Source organism: Chiloscyllium punctatum, chromosome 52, assembly GCF_047496795.1.
Source record: "Chiloscyllium punctatum isolate Juve2018m chromosome 52, sChiPun1.3, whole genome shotgun sequence".
NCBI classification, from domain to species: Eukaryota; Metazoa; Chordata; class Chondrichthyes; order Orectolobiformes; family Hemiscylliidae; genus Chiloscyllium; species Chiloscyllium punctatum.
Window position 1 is genome coordinate 11,482,725 of NC_092790.1, and position 22,731 is coordinate 11,505,455.

A 22,731-nucleotide genomic window follows, 5' to 3' on the forward strand; every position below is an offset into this window, starting at 1 on the left:
GCTCCTTGGATGCTGCCTGACCTGCTGCGCTTTACCAGCAACACATTTTCAGCTCTGATCTCCAGCATCTGCAGTCCTCACTTTCCCCTATTCATATACCCATCCAAATTCCTTTTAAATGTTGCAATTGTACCAGACTCCTCTGGCAGCTCATTCCACAGACTACCACACTCTGCATGAAAAAGTTGCCCCTTATGTCTCCTTCATATCTTTCCCCTCTCACCCTAAACCTATGCCGTCTAGTTCTGGACTCCCCGACTCCAGGGAAAAGACTTTGCGTATTTATCCTACCCATGCCCCTCATAATTTTGTAAACCTCTATAAGGTTCACCGCTCAGCCTCCGACGCTTCAGGGAAAACAGCCCCAACCTGTTCAGCCTCTCCCTACAGCTCAGATCCTCCAACCCTGGTAACAGCATTGTCAATCTTTTCTGAACCTTTTCAAGTTTCACAACATCCTTCTGATAGGAAGGAGACCAGAATTGCATGCAATATTCCAACAGTGGTCGAAACAATGTCCTAACCAATGTCCTCCCAACTCCTGTTCTCAATACGCTGACCAATAAAGGAAAGCATACCAAACGCCTTCTTCACTATCCTATTTACCTGCGACTCCACTTTCAAGGAGCTATGAACCTGCACTCCAAGGTCTCTTTGTTCAGCAACACTCACTAGGACCTTACCATTAAGTGTATAAGTCCTGCTAAGATTTGCTTTCCCAAAATGTAGCACCTCGCATTTATCTGAATTAAACTCCATCTGCCACTTCTCAGCCCTTTGGCCCATCTGGTCAAGGTCCTGTTGTAATCTGAGGTAACCCTCTTCGCTCTCCACTACACCTCCAATTTTGGTGTCATCTGCAAACTAACTAACTATACCTCCTATGCTCACATCCAAATCATTTATGTAAATGACAAAAAGTAGACTGCCCAGCACTGATCCTGGTGGCACTCCACTGGTCACATGGAACATTACAGCACAGAACAGACCCCTTATGGAACTGCTCGGCTAATTCTGCGTGTTAGACTCAGAAAATAGATCATTACAGTGCAGTACAGACCCTTTATGGAACCGTTTGGTGAATACAGGGTGTTACACTTATAGAACATAGATCTAAAAGTGTAGTACAGGCCCTTTATGGAACTGCTCGGCTAACACAGGAAGTTACTCTCACAGAACATGGAGCATTACAGCACTGTACAGGCCCTCTATGGAAACACTCGGCTAATACTGGACGTTAGACTCATACAATATGGAGCATTACAGCGCAGTACCGGCCCTTTATGCCACAGCTTGGCTAATACCGGATGTTAGACTAATACAACATTGAACATTACAGCGCAGTACATGCTGTATATGGAACCGCTCGGCTAATACAGGGAGTTAGATTCAGACAACATGGAGCATTACAGCGGAGTACAGGCTCTTCGTGGAACTGCTCGGCTAATAAAGGATGTTTGACTAATACAACATACAAGATTGCAGTGCAGTACAGGCCCAATATGGAACTGCTCGGATAATACAGGGAGATAGAATCATAGAAAATGGAGCATTACAACGCAGTACAAAACCTTTATGCGATCACATGGCTAATACGGGGCCCATTGAGGCTTGTTTCTGTAGTGTAGTGGTCATCACGTTCGCCTCACAAGCGAAAGTTCCCTAATTCGACAGAGACAAGAACGGAGTTTTCTTGCTTGCTTTCCCATCTGCAAACCTGCCTTCGAATTTGCTTGAACAAATCTGCTCACTAACAGTGCAAAGCGATCTAAGGCGCTGCATTGACGCTCCATAGTTACCCCCTTCTGATCCTTCCACGAAAAGCATTACCGCATTTGCATTCCTTGCGCAGGCGGCCCGGTTCAAAGACAGGGAAGAAGCTGATGCGCTGGTGTCACAGTGCACCACCGAGTTCCTGAACTAATCTGTCTGTCAAATGTATCCCAAAGTCGTCTCTGAAAGATCACATTTGGAAGGTGTCTGTCGTTATTCAACGTGCGAGAATTGGCACCAGAGATCCTGAATCATGTTTTGGAGCAGTTCGCACGTTGGTGGCTCATTCAATCAGCAACAGCAATGAACGAAATTACACTCTCAGAGGAACCTCTGCACCTGTGCTTTCATAGCGTCGCTAGTATTAAGGTGCGCCCCGAGATCTAAGCCACGTTGGAACTGAAACGGAGGAATCGGCAGAGAGGCTACAGAATGACATCGCATCCATTTGGTTTTCTTTAAATCACTGACGAGCAGGAAAATGTAAACGGGGAGGGCGACTGGGGAAGTGAGGCAGTTGCAGCTCTGGAGAAAGTCCTTCTTTGTGATTCACTCAGCAACCAGACACGTGAAGGTGACTCAGGCGTGAGAGCTCTTCACATCGAGAACAAAAAGCAATCAAGGGCAGTTAGCACCTCTTCCGGAGTGGGGGTGGGGTGAGGTTTGACCTTTTGACTTCTGTTACTGTGTTCAGAAACTGCCTTTTAGATTGAGGTGAACAGAAACTGCATTTCTAAAAAGCACCATGGAACTTGTTAAACCTTATTGAGTCGCTTTTTCTCGTCGATTCCCACACAGGTTTCCAACTCAGTTGGTATCCATGAGGCTCATGTCCAGGTGTGAACATCTCTGCAGCAAATTGCACGGTTAAGGTAAAAGGCAAAGGAAGTGGCATTTCGAACCGGCCCCGAGGTCAGACCTTCCTCACAATGTGATCTGTCGTTCTCGGATTGGAATGCGACCTCCGGTTTTAGAGTGGAACATTCTTTGGGAACCTTATTCTGCAAAACAGACACAGTGACTGAAACTATGCTGCACGGTATGATTTGGGACACGGCCTGCTCAGCTTTGTGCATTTTCCCTGTAGTCCGGTGTGTTTCATGTTCCGTGTAAACGTGAAAGTTGTCCTGTTTCGAGCAATGGGTGAAATCATTTAGCAAAGCAAGAGTCGAAATTGCAGTAATGTCAAGCAGCTCATGGTAATTTGACCCAATCATAACCGATCATATATTCTCACGCACTCAGATCCATTTGTAGCTGAATCCAGTCTGAGAAGATAGACTCCGTTTACCATTGATTTTTGTCTGGATTGATGGGCTATCGTTAACTGCTGCGAAATTGATATTGTAGACGGGCACATCTCAGCAGCTGTGCGAGTCGGAGAGGGATCATGGAACCATTTTCACGTGAGTTTACATCTGTTGTTATGCAGGAGCACAAGTGGAAGTGCAAGAAAATGCGGGCTTGTTGGTAGTGTGGCCGAGCGGTCTAAGACGCTGGATTAAAACTCCAGTCTCGACAGAGGCGTGGGTTCGAGTCCCACCGCTGCCATTTCTGCTGAACAGCTCCAACGGCGCGGCTGGTTTAAATGCTGTTTCAATTCCCTGCTGCATTTCTGTTTAATACAGAAGTAAACTGGGTTTGCTTCCCGGGGAATTGACTGCGGTGTGGGAAAGTGTCTGTGCTGTCATGATTGTGTTCGCCTCCCGCGCGGAAAATCGCCAGCAGCTCTACTGTTGCTTTCTGTTCCAGGCAAATTGAGCTTTTACTGGAACCGAATGGAGACTGTTATTTCATCGCTGTTGCGAAACAGAGTCCTACGGTGACTCGGCTCGTCGTTATTTGGTTTTTTTTTAAGATTACTTACAGTGTGGAAACAGGCCCTTCTGCCCAACAAGTCCACACCGCCCCGCCGAAGCGCAACCCACCCATACCCCTACATCTACCCCTTACCTAACACTACGGGCAATTTAGTATGGCCAATTCAACTGACCTGCACATCTTTGGAGTGTGGGAGGAAACCGGAGCACCCGGAGTAAACCCACGCAGACACGGGGAGAAAGTGCAAACTCCACACAGAGAGTCGCCTGAGGCGGGAATTGAACCCGGGTCTCTGGCGCTGTGAGGAAGCAGTGCTAACCACTGGCCAATGAGAAAATCGTTCCAATGTATTTCGATGTCATATGTTATTGAATTTCTCCCACTTCCTTCATTTCCGTCCTGGAGTCATCGGAAGGGAAGTGTAATCTAATCGAGACTGTGATTGGTGAATTTCACTTTTTATGGCCCATTCTTATTATGTTCTTTCTTTGTCTCTTTGCAGCATTGTCTGGGAAGTGGTGGTGCACTCAGGCTCCAGTATGTTTTAAAGAGTAGTTTGGAATTGCCCTGTTGTTAGTTGTGTGATTACTTTATGGCTTATGCCCCCGGACTGTCTCACATTTAGCAATCATGCATCTCTGTGTCTGAAAATGCATTTGGTTTTCCAGTTTTGTTTGTGTTCCGTGTTAAATGCTTTCTGTTTTGTGATTCGCTCAATACATTACGAATTAACAGGGTTTCTGAGGTAACTTCCACCTGCAGAAATCCTCAACTGAGAATCTGGGAAACTTTCACGGAGTATGGTCAGTCGGAGCAAAAGTAAGGAAGTCGTTCGTTTCTGCAGTGTTTCACAATACTATCTTTCCCGTGAGCAGTCGAACAGAGTAAATGATTTTGCCACAGACTGCGACGGTAAGCTCCGCAAACTCGTAATTCTTTAAAGCAGGTGTAAGCAACACAACGTTATTGGGGTACACCGCGTGGAAACAGATACTTCGGTGTATCTTGTCCATGCTCACCACATAGCCAAAATTAAACAAGTCCCATAAAACAACGAGCTCATGGAAACAGAAAGGTGAAAGGTAGAATGGCTTCAACTTTCAGTGCTGGATGCCACTGACCTGCAGCGGGGCTGACCGAGGCTTGTTTCTGTAGTGTAGTGGTCATCACGCTCGCCTTACACGCGAAATGTCCCCCGTTAGAAACTGGGCAGAAACTGCTTTGCTCTTCACCTGCAGCCTTTGACATAGACAAGAACGGAGCTTTCTTGCTTGCTTTCCCATGTGCAAACCTGCCTTCGAGTTTGCTTGAATAAATTTGCTCTTGTAGTGAAATGTAATGCAATTCAATTTAATGACTATGCAAAGCATTGTAAAGTTTTTCTCCAACCTGGTTCTGATCATATGCCATTCTGTTTGAGAGTGTAGTTACCCCCTTCTGATCCTTCCACGAAACGTAGTACAGCATTTGCATTCTTTATGCAGGCGGCCCGGTTCAAAGACAGGGAAGAAGCTGATACGCCGGTGTCACAGCGTACCACGAATTCCTGAACCTGCCTGTCTGTCAAATGTACCCCAAAGTCGTGTCTGAACGGCCTCGTTTGGAAGCTGTCTGTCGTTATTCAAGTGCGCGAATTGGCACCAGAGGTCCTGAATCATGTTTTGGAGCAGTTCGCACGTTTGTGGCTCATTCAATCAGCAACAGCAAGGAAAGAAATTACACTCTCAGAGGAACCTTTGGACTTGTGCTTTCATAGCGTCGCTAGTATTAAGGTGCGCCCCGAAGTCTTTGGACTTTCACCAGAGCTGCAACTGCCTCACTTCCCCACTCGTCCTCCCCGTTTACATTTTCCTGCTCGTCAGTGATTTAAAGAAAACCAAATGGATGGGATGCCATTCTGTAGCCTCTCTGTCGATTCCTCCGTTTCAGTTCCAACATGGCTTATATCTTGGGGCACACCTTAATACTAACGACGCTATAAAAGCACCCCTGTGACCTCAGTATAATAACAGGCCAATTGTTTGAAAAAAATGACCATCTAAAGAGTAACCGAGCCAAACACTTTTCCCGATCGTATTTCTTCACATTTACTGCTGACTAACACACATATCCTTGAACACAATGTGCAATTTAACATGGCCAGCTCACCGAACCTGCTCATCTTTGAATTGTGGGATAACACCACAGCAAAGTCGCATCGACTTGGGGAGAACGTGCAAAGTCCCCACAGTCACCCGAGGAGTGAATCAAACCAATGTCCCTGCTGCTGTGAGGCAGCATCGCTAACCACTGAGGTACCATGCAATCTTATGCAATCAGTAAAATCAGTGAAAGATACGAAAGTTTCGAATGAACACTCCGATATTGTCAAAGCATGTCAATCGTACATTCCATATGAATAGGTATATGGAAAACAAAAAAAAAACTAAATCCCAGCAATTCATGAATGAACAATAATTAAAAATTTAATTTGATCAAAGGTCATAACAATATTTAGACGAATTGCAATTTTTAATTTCAAATGTAGGTAATTAGTTGACTAATGAATAATTGGAAGTGGCATATGTCTACTCAATGCCGAAGAAAGCGACTTGTTTTTCCCCTTGTCACACAGCAGAATATCAATGTGTGTGTGTGTTTGCAATGTTTGAATCAAGCTCTTTCGAACAAAATAACTGAGGACTTACGATCACTTAACCTTGTCACCTTTGAGATCACAACATTCTCAAATATGTTCCAGGAATTTTCAACCAGAAGATTTAGTTAATTTCTTTTCATAGGAACCCAAAGAGAATAAGTAGTGGATATTGTGAATTAGTGAGTAGTGAAAGCATTCAACTGAAGACAATATCCCTTCTTTCCAAAACTATTCAAATCTTAAAAAATAAAAATTTATTGCCATTGTTGAATGAAAGAGTAAAGAGATGCTAATTCTTTTTCATTTGATTTTGTTGCATGAAACATCCGTAAGTCGTATTATGATTACAAACACAATAAATGTAAGCATTGAAGTCAAATATAATTAATTGAATTCAACTATGTTTAAACAGATAAAATAAAAATTGATATTTACAATGATCGAGAGATTGTGCACTGCAATATCTTTACAGTGGTTCATGTACTATGCCGTAATTCCACATATGCGCAACCTACTGGATTGAATAATTATTACTTTTATTGTAAATCAGCAACAATAGAATTATCAAAGTCTGTCAATGCATTAAGGAATAATGAAAAATCTCTTTTTGCAAGTGATTGAGCATTGTCTGGAAATGAAAAGGAATTAATTCAGTGAAAAGTAATTACATTTTCCTGACTTTAAGGCGAGATTACCGTGATCATTCAAATGAGCAAACATCAGATATTTGGAATGATGTTGGATGGGAAGTCATTGGTTCCTTTGCGGGGTAGGTGACCTGAAAAGTAAAGGCATTTTCATACTGTACTATTAGTACTAAGAAATAATGAATTGAATCTAAACGTGAATCTCACTATACTTGTTCAAAATACTTTCTTAAATGATTGTGCCATCATTATAATGTGTCAGTACTTGATAGTTAATGCTGTCATAGGAAGAATTAAAATGATTCAATATTTCAAAAGAACTTTGCTGTGATGTTGATTCGATATCTATAAATATCAGTAAACTGAGGAATAAAACATAGTACCTTGCTTTATGGATTGAAGAAAAATGAGCCATTCAGTGATTATTGAGCAAAATTCTTCTCTTTTTAAGTCAAAAATGTACAAGAATTGTGAATTTCCATCCACTGGATTCCTTGTAGAAATATGTTACATCGATTTATATGATTAATATTATGATCAATGTTTAAGGATTGGTGTCAGAATTAGGAAGAGAAATCGTAGATCATGAACGTGAGCTTGAAACTGAACAATGTAGTCAATGACATGTGGTATATAAGCAATTTTAATAATATTGTCATTATTGTACAATGATGAATAATGTTGGAATAGAAACGAAAATAAAATCACCATTTTCAAAGCAGTTATTTTCTTACAATGAAATGAAAACAATAATCATTTTGTAGCACGCATGATTTGAAGTAGCAGTTTTTTAATGTGACATATACAGTGAAGACTAACTTTTTGTAAAAATGTAGGAATTTCACAAATTTAAAATGCAGTTTTTGTTCAATTTGTAATAAAAATGGTTATAATTTGAATTGTCTCTTGTACACACACTACAAAAAAGGAGCTTAAAATTGTTAGAATGACAAAAATTTGGTTCCCAATGTTATTGTAGTTCAGTCAATATCCGTGATAAAGTATAATTATTGGTTTAAACAATATAAATCAACATTAACGACTGAACTGAAACATAACACATCAATTGCATTAACTGCATAGAATAGTAAATAAATGCTTACTGTTGTTATTTGTCCCAGGAACAATAAGACACTTACTCAGGTTATTCCACTGAATAGTAATCAGCTGAATATCTTTGTGTCGCTTTATGTGCATTGTTTTGTGTGAACATTGATTTCAGTAAAATTAGATATTTACATGAATGAGGAACAGAGTTATAACTGGGTGTGAAAGATCTTATTTAAGACAAGACAATTTTTAGTATTCACTAGATTTGTTAAACATAACACACTTAAGACATCATGCAGTAAATGAGATTAGAGAGAAATATGCAAATTCAATTTTCAAATGAATGCTCTCGGATATTTTCACAGCATTTCAATAGACAATAGACAATAGACAATAGATGCAGGAGTAGGCCATTCAGCCCTTCGAGCCTGCACCGCCATTCAATATGATCATGGCTGATCATTCCCAATCAGTATCCTGTTCCAGGCTTATCTCCATGACCCTTGACTCCACTATCTTTAAGAGCACTATCCAATTCTTTCTTAAATGAATCCAGAGACTGGGCCTCCACTGCCCTCTGGGGCAGAGCATTCCACACAGCCACCACTCTCTGGGTGAAGTAGTTTCTCCTCATCTCTGTCCTAAATGGTCTACCCCGTATTTTTAAGTTGTATCCTCTGGTTCGGCACTCACCCATCAGCGGAAATATGTTTCCTCCTGCCAGAGTGTCCAATCCTTTCATAATCCTCTACGTTTCAATCAGATTCTCTCACAGTCTTCTAAACTCAAGGGGATACAAGCCCAGTAGCTTCAGTCTTTCCGTGTAAGGCAATCCTGCCATTCCAGGAATTGACCTCGTGAACCTACGCTGGACTCCCTCAATAGCCAGAATGTCTTTCCTCAAATTTGGAGACCAGAACTGTACACAGTACTCCAGGTGTGGTCTCACCAGGGCCCTGTACAGCTGCAGAAGCACCTCTTTGCTTCTATGCGAGTGAGGGCGGCACGGTGGCACAGTGGTTAGCACTGCTGACTCACAGTGCCAGAGACCTGGGTTCAATTCCCGCCTCAGGCGACTGACTGTGTGGAGTTTGCACATTCTCTCTGTGTCTGTGTAGGTTTTTTTCCGGGTGCTCCGGTTTCCTCCCACAGTCACAAAGATGTGCAGGTCAGGTGAATTGGCCATGCTAAATTGCTCGTAGTGTTAGGTAAGGGTTAAATGTAGGGGTAGGGGTATGGGTGGGTTGCGCTTCGGCAGGCCGGTGTAGACTTGTTGGGCTGAAGGGCCTGTTTCCACACTGTAAGTAATCTAATCTAATACTCAATTCCTCTTGTTTTGAAGGCCAGCATGCTATGAGCCTTCTTCACGACCTGCTGCACCTGCATGCTTGCCTTCATTGACTGGTGGACAAGAACACCCAGCTCTCTCTGAACAGCCCCTTTACCTAATTTGATACCATTGAGGTAATAATCTGCCTTCCTGTTCTTGCCACCAAAGTGGATAACCAGACATTTATCCACATTAAACTGCATCTGCCATGCATCTGCCCACTCACCTAACTTGTCCAGGTCACCCTGTAATCTCCTAACATCCTCATCACATTTCACCCTACCACACAGATTTGTATCATCAGCAAATTTGCTAATGTTATTGCTGATACCACCTTCTATATCATTTACATATATTGTAAAAAGCTGCGGTCCCAGCACGGATCCCTGCGGTACCCCACTGGTCACTGCCTGCCATTCCGAAATGGAGCCGTTAATCACTACCCTTTGTTTCCTATTAGCCAACCAATTCTCTATCCAATCTAGTACTTTGCCCCCAATACCGTGCGCCCTAATTTTACTCACTAACCTCTTGTGTGGGACTTTATCAAAAGCTTTCTGAAAGTCCAGCTACACTACATCCACTGGATCTCGCTCGTCCATCTTCCGAGTTACATCCTCAAAAAATTCAAGAAGATCAGTCAAGCATGATTTCCCCTTCATAAATCCATGCTGACTCTGTCCTATCCTGTTGCTGTTATCCAGATGTGCCGTAATTTCATCCTTTATAATAGACTCCAGCATCTTTCCCACCACTGAGGTCAGACTAACTGGTCTATAATTTCCTGCTTTCTCCCGCCCACCCTTCTTAAAAAGTGGCACAACATTAGCCGCCCTCCAATCCTCAGGAACCGAACCCGACTCTGTTGAACTCTGGAAAATAATCACCAGCGCATCCACGATTTCCCGAGCCACCTCCTTCAGTACCCTGGGAAGCAGGCCATCAGGTCCCGGAGACTTATCAACCTTGAGACCTAACAGTCTCTCCAACACCAAATCCTGGCAAATATAAATTCCCTTAAGTTCAGGTCCTTCAGCCACTGTTACCTCAGGAAGATTGCTTGTGTCTTGCCCAGTGAACACAGATCTGAAGTACCCATTTAATTCCTCTGCCATTTCTTTGTTCCCAGTAATATATTCCCCTGTTTCTGTCTTCAAGGGCCCAATTTTTGTCCTAACCATTTTTTTGCCTTGGACATACCTAAAAAAGGTTTTACTATCCTCCTTTATATTCTTGGCCAGTTTACCTTCGTACCTCATTTTTTCTCTGCGTATTTCCTTCTTACTAATCCTCTGTTGTTCTTTAAAAGCTTCCCAGTCCTCAGTTTTCCCACTTATCTTCGCTAAGTTATACTTTTTCTCTTTTAACTTTATATGTTTCATTACTTCCCTCGTCAGCCACGGCCGCCCATGTCTCCTCCTGGGATCTTTCTTCCTTTTAGGAATGAACTGATCCTGCAACTTCTGCATTATACACAGAAATATCCGCCATTGTTCCTCCACGGTCTTCCCTGTTAAGGTATTGCACCATTGAACTTTGGCCAGTTGCTCCCTCATAGCTCCATATTTCCCTTTATTCAACTGAAATATTGTCACTTCCGATCTTACACTCAATGTAAATAGGTGAGTGGAAAACTAAAAACAAATTTCAAGACAATTCATAAACAGATCAACAACTAAAAATTTATATATCGTAGGAAGTGGCATTTGTTTATTTAACTGAAGACGAACTTGTTTTTTTTCATATGTATAGCTTTGAAGCATCAAGTTCTATGTGCAGTCTAAACTCAGCTCTTGAGAACAAAAGGAAATCAAGGAATATCTTTAATTTGCGTACTTCATTTTTGTGTGTGCAACATTCTCAAATATTTTCCGAAGAATATTGATTGAGTTGAATTAGATGCATTCTGTTATTAGCGAACTGAAGAAAATCCAAAGCAGATACTGTGATTCTGGGAATGAACAACAAATTGAATCATATCTAATGTTGAATTGAAAGGGAATTCATTCGATTCTTAGATATTTTATAATCGACATTCAGAGTTGCACTGGCACAGCTCTGTACAAAGTGGGAATTGAAATTGTATCCTCTGTTCTGGAAGCAGAGACACGACTAGAGTTACACAAGATTCCTTCATAACATTCCCAACCAAGTTGGGCAGGGCTGAAAACTAATCAGATGTTTATTGTGATAATTGGATTGGAATTAAATGGTTGGATACTGCGTGCAATATTCTGAAAATTCAGTAGTAATTTACAATAATGATGGGAGTTAACAAATGTCTTAATTAAACATGATTTTTATGATCACTTGTGGAACGACACTTGACAGGATTGTGTGATTACTGTGCATTATAAATAAAGAATAAATACAATTATTCTATATGGTCAGAAGTTTCTCATTTTCTGAAATGCAAATTAAAATTTTTGTTCTACACGTAAATTGGAACAAACTGATTAATTGGTCAGTCAATGTGCCTATTCAGCTGAGGACAACTTTCATTCTTTCCGAAAATTTACGATTTCTAAGAAGTCACCATTTCCTGTGATTGTTTAATGAAATAAGAGAGATGGCAACCCTTTTTAGTGTACTTTAAAAAAATTTAAACGTGTTTCCAAGGTTAAAATGAAAAGCAATATTCATAGTGATTGAGTGATTGTACATTGCAATGTCCTTGCATTAGTTATTATATGGAAACATAGTTCCACAATTACACCCCTTACCGAATTGAACAATTATTAGGTATTGGCAACAAATCGATTTGAAAAATGTTATTTATGAATTTAAGAATAATGAGGTATCTCCTCTTACTATTCCACTGAGTAATGTTCAGAAGTGAAGAGAAGTATTGCAGTGTAAAGTAACTGGTTTCTCTGAATTAAAATGGCTGTGAAGACTGTGATCTTTCAAATGAGCAAAAGTCAGATATTTACAATTGATGTTGCAATGGCAATTATAGGTCTTTTTTGAGTATATTGGCCTGATTAAACAAGTTTTAATATTGTAGCATTCACACTAAGAAATATGAAAGATATTCAAAGAACACTGTGCTTGTTATAAAGCCGAAGTTAAAGTATTGCATAATTATTGTAATTGTTCATGGTTTCTAAAATTCTGATAGATAAATTGACTTAATATTTTGAATACACTTTGCTCTGATGTCGATTGTATATTCATGAAGATTAATAAAATGAAAATTAAAACATAAAACGTGGCTTTAATAATTTTAAAAACTCAGCAACGATTGAACACAGTTCAACATTTTTTTTGGTTTGTTCATATCTACTTTATTAATGTAACTTTTATCATGATAAATGTTTAGACAAATGTCAGAACTAAGAAGAAAATAATTCGGACGGGAAAATGAGTATTATTACGAACAAAACATCGAGTTAATGACATTTGGTACAGGAAGTCATTTTGTAGAAAATGACTAATAATTGTGTGATTATTGTTAATTGACAACTAATGATAGAAGAAAATGAAACTTTCTCAAAATGAAATTAAAATAAATATTGAAAAACAGAAACCGTCACTTAATGTGACATTTGAGCTGAAAAATCGTTCTCCCCCCCTCCCACCCCAGTGTAGTCTTTTCAATAATTTAAAATTTAGTATTAGTTGAATTAAATAACAAATGGATCTACCTACACTGTTTCTTGCACACGAAAAAAGTAAAACAATTTTAACATGAAAATGATATCGTTCTGCAAGTAATAATTTCATAGATAATAAGTATTTGTATTCAATTTAAATGTACCCTGACAGGGAATGAAGACTGAGGAGATAGGCATAACTCGGGCAAGTGGAAGATGTTTACTCACGCTGAAATCAGTTAACGCAGGGATCATCCCCCGAGGCCAAGCTCGGAAGGGAGGTCCATGACAAATTGTAACGTGTACAGTAAAAAACAGTATTTTCACACACTTTCTGTATTACAATGGCCACATGCAACGTGGTTACAGTCCTTCCCTCCTTTTCCTGACACCCGATCCTGTAGAACACCTAATCTCAGATGGACATCGCTCTGGATAGCCCCAGCTTCCTATTGTTTTATGGTGTTTACAGATGCTATAATCCCCAGGCGTTGGGATCTCTCTGTGCAATTTATTTCCGAAGATTACAAAATTAATTGCTGCAGTCCTTTGGGCCTCTCACTCTGCCTTATTCACGATTCTCAAGAGTATGTAATTAGAAACTTGTTAAATGTTCTGAGCAACTTTAAAAGAGTAACTATTTCTGACAATCAAACCCTGTCTGTTTTCCTGATAGCAGCTGTGGAAGTTACCTGGGCTTTATCCTGCAGCTGGTGTTTATTCATTCACTGGGACAATTATTCTTTGATTAATGAAGGTCAGGGTTGGTCATCTTTCTGTATGCTGGCATTCTCTTATCACTATCTGGAAAATGACTGTCTGGAATGGCATACGTATGGACTTGGAGTAGGATTGTACAAAATGTTCTTTTTTTTCCTGAAGACTGAATCAGACCGTTAGGCTTGTTTATCAACCCTCCACCATTTGTGTTTTAATTCCAAGGCAGGCTGCTCAGGGCATCCCTACAGCAGCAAATCAACAAGGATTTCAGTATTAAAATAAAAATCAACATTCGCTATCATATGGAAACTGTACCGTGCAATATGCTTACGTCACTGAGACTTAATTCCACACTTAAAGCCGATTATACTGGATTTGATCAATGATTAAATGTTAGATATAAGTAACAATTAGTGTTAAAACTGGTCACTGTAAACAAAAAATGATTAGAAATGTCATATTGCTATCTGTAATTCTGCAATCCGTATTGTAGAATTGAACATTAATTATTGGAGTCTAAAACAATCAGTCGTATCTTCATTTGTAAGGCCGAATATTAATCCAATGATTTCTGTGAACATTCGAATTAGAAGATATCAGATATTTCCTGTCAGTGTTGGATGAGGAATCATTGCTTCATTTGTGGTTGTGTTGACTTGAAATAAAAGATCCATTTTTCTTTGTAAAATTGGCACGTCGAAATAATGATTTAAATTTAAATATGAATCTCACGATATTTGTTACAAAACCTAAACTGAATTACTGTGTGATTGTTGGACTCACAATGAATTGGTAATCTATTTTAGAACAATGACACATTAAGTGATTCAATATTTCCAAACGCGTTTGCTGTGATGTTGATAACATAATAATTAGTATCAGTGAACTGAGCATTAGAATGCTGGCATGATGCTTTGGAAATTACATTCGATATGCAGACATTATTGATCATTCAACATTCTCAGAATATCCTGCAATCTGTACTTGCTGTCTCAGCTTTTCTTCTGCAGAAATACAATATATAATCCATGCAACCTTTCACGTCATCAATTTTCAGACATTTGTGGCAGCATTACAAAGAAAATAAATCAACAAGGAACATGGGTATCATAGCAAAAAACGGTCAACAGCATTTATAGAGGAAATTTTTAAACATTGTCTCTTAGTGAATACATGAAAAAGTTTAATGGGGATCTGTTACAATGTACTGAGCCGCAATTACATTTTTATCATGATGACTGGGGGGAACCTATCAGAAAACTCGCCTATATTTAAAAAAACATGTTTCTATCAGTATCCTTAGTCGTAAATAATGAAGCCTGATTAATGGGGTGGGAAAGATGTGCGTAAATTATAAGAAGGAATCTCTTGCATATATTTGGGATGGTGTGAAAGTGTGATGTTTGCTGTGGTTATTCATCTTGAGAACAATACAATACTGACAAAAGGTTTTGCACTGAACAGTAATGAGGTGGCCTTGAATCCCATCGTGTGGCTTTATGTGCAGTGATTAATTTATTTCAAGAGCTTTGAGATATTTCCAATGATTTGTAAAATGATTAATAATTTTGTGACAAACATCCACATGTGGTCATGAGCTGGATTTGATCTGTTGGTGTGAAAACCCTTCATTATTGACATTTCCAAGAGAGGTGTATAATGCTCAGGCACTGGCTGGAAGTCGAGGTGTAAGAAAATCTGATTCATCCTGGAGCTGATTGATTCTAGCTGCTGTTTGATTGAGTTTGATTGATTTTGTATTTGTCCCGATTTCTCTGCCTGTAGGTGAATTTAGAACATCCAATTTGTATCCAAGGGTCACTTCACATCACTGGAGAGTTAAAATATAATTCATATATTGTGATAACAATGACTTTTCAATTAAAGTTTCTGTTCTAACAAACAAAACAGGTTGAAGTTTTCCGGGAATTTTACACTGACATTGATTAGACATTTATTAAAATAGATAAACTGAGAATTATAACCTAGTTGCAGGATTGTTGAATTGTTAAACCACAGACTTTAGAGTTGTATTTTCTGAATGATTTTGAGGTGCCAGTGTTGGACTGGGCTGTACAAAATTAAAAATCAAACACCAGCAGATTATTAACCAACATGTTTATTTTGAAGAACCAGCTTTCAGAGCGCTGCTCGTTCATCAGGTGGTTGAAGGAGCAGCGCTCCGAAAGACGGTGCTTCCAAAAAAATATGCTGGACTATACCCTGGTATTGTGTTGTTTTTAACTTTGTATTTTTGGAAGGAATGTTTTCTTTATTCAAATATACAGGCTGTTCAAGAATTCTAACTCGCCTATCGTGATTTTCTTTTAGAGACCGCTCATGTATAATTCATTCAATTTTCACTGTAATTAATATTTCAAATTTCCATCAGATCTAAGATGAAAATGAGGACCAATTAATGAGTACTTCTATGAATGGAAAGCACAATAAATTCACTTTACAGAGGCAAGATTAAAATTTGATCTGAATAAGGAAATAAACATTTTGAATGGAAAATATCTGAAAATGTTTACATTTAAATTTTTACGAAGTCAAATTACTTCTTTCTGAAATACATGACCTGAAAACCTGTTTAAAAAAACATGAACAAATCAGGACTAGCAACATGTCTTGCTGTCAGTGTCCTCGGCCAATTGTCATAAAGAATAAATACCACTTTCAGCAACAGGTATCATGTGTAATTACTGAACTGAAAAGTAAGAGGATAGTTCTTGTATTTATTGGCAAGAAGTATAATCAGATTTTTACTGTGGTTATTGCACTCAGTAACAATAAGATCAAGATCAATGGCTATTAGAATCATTGGCCACTCATAATGAAGAATAAACACTGCTTTGAGCAACAATTATCAAAGGTAATTACTGAACAGAAATTTCAGAGGACACCTATTGTATTTATTGGCAAAAATGATGACCAGATGCTTACTGTGATGACTAATCTCAGGAACAATAAGACAATTACTCAGGTTATTTCCTGAAAAGTAATTAGATGGTCATGAAGACCATTGTGTGGCTTCATGTATAGTGGTTTGTGTGAGCATTGATTTCAAAAACATTGTGATAGTATACAAGTGTGCAGCTGAGGTGAGTTGGCCATGCTAAATTGCCCATAATGTTCATGGATATTTCAGGTTAGGTGCATTATATTTTGTTAGAGTGGTGCTGGAAAAGCACAGCAGTTCAGGCAGCATCCGAGGAGCAGTAAAATTGACCTTTCGGGCAAAAGCCCTTCATTAGGAATACAGCCTGTATTCCTGATGAAAGGATCACGACAGCACAGACACTTTGGAAAATTCGCCACTTTCCCACACCGCAGTCAATTCCCCGGGAAGCAAACCCATTTTTTTTCTGTTTTAAACAGAAATGCAGCAGAGATTGAAACCAGCTGCGCCGTTGGAACTGTTCAGCAGAAATGGCAGCGGTGGGATTCGAACCCACGCCTCTGTCGAGACTGGAGCCATTATCCAGCGACTTCGACCGCTCGGCCACACAACCAACACTCCCTGCTTGTCATTTTCTTGCAATTCCAATTGTGCTCCTGCATAACAACAGATGCAAACTCTCGTGAGAAGGGTTCCTTGATCCCTCTCCGACTCGCACAGCTGCTCGGATGTGCCCGTCTACAATATCAATTTCTCAGCAGATAATGACAGCCCATCAATCCAGACAAAAATCACTGGTAAGCTGAGTCTATCTTCTCAGACTGGATTCAGCTACAAATGTATCTGTGAGTGCGTGAGAATATATGATCGGTTATGATTGGGTCAAATTACCATCAGCTGCTTGACATTACTGCAATTCGGATTCTTGTTTTGCTAAATGATTTCACCCATTGCTCGAAACAGGACAACTTTCACGTTTACACCGAACATGAAACACACCGGGCTACAGGGAAAATGAACAAAGCTGAGCAGGCCGTGTCCCAAATCATACCGTGCAGCATAGTTTCAGTCACTCTGTCTGTTTTGCAGAATAAGGTTCCCAAAGAAAGTTCCACCCTAAAACCGGAGGTCGCATTCCAATCCGAGAACGACAGATTGCATCGTGAGGAAGGTCTGACCTCGGGGCCGGTTCGAGATGCCACTTTCCTTGCCTTTTACCTTCACCGTGCAATTTGCTGCAGAGATGTTCACACCTGGACATGAGCCTCATGGATACCAACTGAGTTGGTAACCTGTGTGAGAATCGATGAGAAGCGACTCAATAAAGTTTAACAAATTCCATGGTGCTTTTTAGAAATGCAGTTTCTTTTCACCTCAATCTAAAAGGCAGTTTCTGAACATAGTAACAGAAGTCAAAAGGTAATTACCTCACCCCACCCCCACTCCGGAAGAGGTGCTAACTGCCCTTGATTGCTTTTTGTTCACGATGTGAAGAGCTCTCACGCCTGAGTCACCTTCACGTCTCTGTTTGCTGAGTGAATCACAAAGAAGGACTTTCTCCAGAGCTGCAACTGCCACACTTCCCCAGTCGCCCTCCCGTTTGCATTTTCCTGCTCGTCAGTGATTTAAAGAAAACCAAATGGATGCGATGTCATTCTGTAGTCTCTCTGTCGATTCCTCCGTTTCAGTTCCAACGTGGCTTAGATCTCGGGGCGCACCTTAGTACTAGCGATGCTATGAAAGCACAGATCCAGAGGTTCCTCTGAGAATGTAATTTCTTTAATTGCTGTTGCTGATTGAATGAGCCACTAACGTGCGAACTGCTCCAAAACATGATTCAGGATCTCTGGTGCCAATTCTCGCACGTTGAATAACGACAGACACCTTCCAAATGAGGTCTTTCAGAGACGATTTTGGGATACATTTGACAGACAGATTAGTTCAGGAATCCGTGGTGCACTGTGACACCAGCGCATCGGCTTCTTCCCTGTCTTTGAACCGGGCCGCCTGCGCAAGGAATGCAAATGCGGTAATGCTTTTCGTGGAAGGATCAGAAGGGGGTAACTACACTCTCAAACAGAAGGCATATGATCATTTACAATTCTTTGCACAGTATTTAAATGGAATTGTACTGCAGTGCACTTCGAGAGCAGATTTCTTCAAGCAAATTCGAAGGCAGGTTTGCAGAAGGGAAAGCAAGCAAGAAAGCTCGGCTCTTGCTGAGCCGAGGCTGCAGTTGTGGAGCAAATCAGTTTCTGCTCACTTTCGAACTGGGAACGTTTTGCACTTAAGGCTAACGTGATGACCGCTACACTGCAGAAACAAGCCGCAGTCGCTCCTCCTGCGGCTCAGTGGCATTCAGCACTGAAAGTTGAAGCCATTGCACCGTTCACCTTTCTGTTTCCAATAGCGCGTTGCTGTTCAGCGTAATTGACATCTTGAAAACGTTAAAAAAAGACACTCTTCCAACTCAGTTCCAAAACGTTTCCAACTCACTTATTATCAACGTGGCTCGTGTCCATGTGTGAATGTGTCTGCAGCAAATTGTACGGTTCACGTAAAATGCAGAAAAACATGCACACCAACCTGCACCAATACCTGTCTCCTGTTATTAAGCTGTTATTGACAGAAACACCAGCACACAACCTTCTACCACTACCCTGTCTCCTGCCAATAAGCAGATATATGCAGAAACACACACAACTCTCCACCAAAACCCTGTTTCTTGCCACTAATCAGATATACACTAAAACACAAAACACAAGCCTCCACCGCCACGTTGTCTCATGCTATCAAGCGGATATACACAGAAGCACATACAGACACAACCCTGCACCAACACCTTGCCTCCGAACAATAAGCAGATATACACAGAAACACACACAAATCTCTAAAACACCTTCCTGTCTCCTGCCATTAAACAAATATAACAGAAACACACACACACACACACACACAATCATTCACGACCACACTGTCTCCTGCCATTACACAGATCTACACAGAAACACACGCACACACACTCACACACACAATGGTCTACCATCACACACTCACCGGCAATTAAACAGGTATAAAAAGAAACACACACATCTCGACAACATCCCCCTGTCTCTTGCCATTAAATAGACATACACAGAAACACACACACAACCCTTCACCACCACGCTGTCTCCTGCAATTAAACAGATATACACAGAAACACACACAAACCCCTTCACCGCCACATTGTTTTCTGCCATTAAACAGATATACACAGGAGCACACACACACACGCACACAATCCTTGACACCCAATTTGTCTCCTGTCATTGAGCAGGTATACACAGAAACACACACGCAACCCTCCACCTGTCTCCTCTAATTAAACAGATATGTCCAGAAATACACACACAAAACTCCAGCACCACCCTGTCTCTGGCTATTAAACAGTTATACACAGAAACACACACACATCCCTCCATCACCACCCTGTCTCCTGCCATTGAGTGGATATTCACAGGAATGCACACACACAACCCTCGACCAACTCCCTGTCTCCTGCCATTAAAAAGATATACACAGAAACAAACACTCACAACTCTCGGTCACCACCCTGTCTCCTGCCATTAAACAGATATACAACGAAACACTCATACATACACAACCCTCCACTGCCATCCTGTCTCCTGCAAGTAAGCACATAGATACAGAAACACAGACATTCCACCCTCCACGACCACATTGTGTCTTGCATTTAAATAGAATTACGCAGAAACACACACACACACACCAGCCTCCTCCACCACCGTGTCCTGCAATTAAACCGATACATACAGAAACATACACACATATTTCCAGCACCACCCTCTCTCCTGTCATTAAGCAGTTAAACACAGAAACACGCACACGTTCCTCCTCCACCACTGTCTCCTGTCATTAAACACGCATGCACACTACCCTCCACCACCACCCTGTCTGCAGCCCTTAAATAGATATATACAGAAACACACGCACACAACACTCAACGAATACCCTGTCTCCTGCTATTAAACAGGTGCACACAGAAATACACACACAATCCTCCATCACCACCCTGTCTCCTGCCCTTAAATAAATATGCACAGAAACACACACACACAATCCTCCAGCACCACCCTGTCTCCGGCTATTAAACAGTTATACACAGAAACACACACACACAATCCTCCAACACCACCTTGTTCTCCTATTATTAAGCAGAGATATACAGAAATACACACTCAACCCTCCACCACCACCCTGTCACCAGTCCTTAAACAGATATACACAGAAACACACACACATACACAAACCTCCATGACACCCCATCTCCTACCCATAAACAGATATATACAGTAACACATATACAAATCCCTCCACCACCACCTTGTCTCCTGAAATTAAACATATATACACAGATACACACACACACCATCCTCCTCCAACACACTGTCTCCTGCAAATAAACAGATGTACACAGAAACATACACGCATATCTTCAGCACCACCCTGTCTCCTGCCATTAAACAGATATACACAGAAACACACATGCACACAACCCTCCACGAACACCAGTCTGTCTCCTGTCATTAAACAGATATATACAGAAAAACGCAAACAACCCTGCACCACCACCTTATCAACTACCATTAAAGAGACTGGCACAAAAAAAAAACCGCACAGACAACCCTACACCAACACTCTGTCTCCTGGCATTAAACTGATATACACAGAAACACACACACAAACACACAAAACCCTCCACCACCACACTGTTCTCGTGCCATTGAGCAGAAAAACACAGAAATACACACACACAACCGTCAACCATCACCCTGTCTCCTGCCCTAAAACAGATATACACAGAAGCACATACACAACCCTCCATTGCCAGCCTGTCTCCTGCAATTCAATATATATATAGAAACACACAAACCCCCCACTACCTCCCTGTCAGCAGCCATTAAATAGATACATGCAGAAACACGCACACAGTCCTCCACCACAACCTTATTTCCTGCCACTAAGTGGATATACATTCAAACACGCACTCTACAATTGAACCACAACCATTTCTCCTGCCACTATACAGATATACATAGAAAAACACACGCACACACAATCCTCGACCGCCACCCTGTCTGCTGACATTAAACAGATATACACACAAACACACACACGTCCGTCCACCACCACCCTGTTCTGCTGCCATTTAGCAGATATATACAAAAGTACACACACAAAACCCTTGACCACCATCATGTGTCCTGCCCTGAAACAGATATCCACAGAAACACACACATATACAGAACCCTCCACCACCACCCCGTTTGCTGCTGTTAATCAGACATACACATAAACACACACAGACACAACCCTCCACCATCACACTCTCTCTGGCGATTAAACCGATATAAACAGAAACACAAACTAATCTCGACACCATCACCCTGTCTCCTGCCATTAAACAGACATGCACAGAAACACACACACAACCCTCCACCACAAACCTGTCCCCTGCGATTAAACAGATATACGTATAAATGCACAAACACACAACTGTTAACCACCACATTGTTTTATGCCATTAAACAGATACACACAGAAACACCAACACACAAACACACACAAAACCCCTGACCAACATCTTGTTGCCTGCCATTAAGCAGATATACACAGAAACGCACGCACAACCCTCAAGCACAACCACGTCTCCTGCAATTAAACAGATATACACGGAAACACACATACAACCTTCCGCAAACACCCTGTCTACTGACTTTAAACAGGTATACACAGAAACATACACAATCCTCCACCACCCTGTCACCTGCCACTAAACACGCAGACACAGAAACACAGACACTCTACCCTTCAACACCACTGTCTCCTGACATTGAATAGAGATATGCAGAAACACACACAACCCTCCATGACAATCCTGTCTCCTGCCATTGAGCAGGTATACAGAGAAACACTCACACACAATCATGTCACATGCCATTTAGCATATATACGCAGAAGCACACACACAACCCTCCACACCAACATGCCACCTGCCATTAAACAGTTATACACAAAAACACACACACAGCACACTCCACTCCCACCCTGTCTCTAGCCCTTAAATATATATACACATTGACACACATGCACTCAACCCAATATGACCATATTGCCTCCTGACATTAAACAGGTCGACACTGAACCCAATGCACAACCCTCCACCACCACCCTGTCTCCTCTCTTTAAGC

General features: G+C 41.0%; 1 non-coding gene across 1 annotated transcript; it reads left to right on the top strand.

Annotated features, from left to right (window-relative positions):
• The first annotated feature begins 3,242 nt into the window (after positions 1-3,242).
• trnaf-aaa (transfer RNA phenylalanine (anticodon AAA)) lies at positions 3,243-3,324 on the top strand. Its single transcript has one exon. It is a non-coding gene; the product is annotated as a tRNA-Phe (tRNA).
• Positions 3,325-22,731: the final 19,407 nt, after the last annotated feature.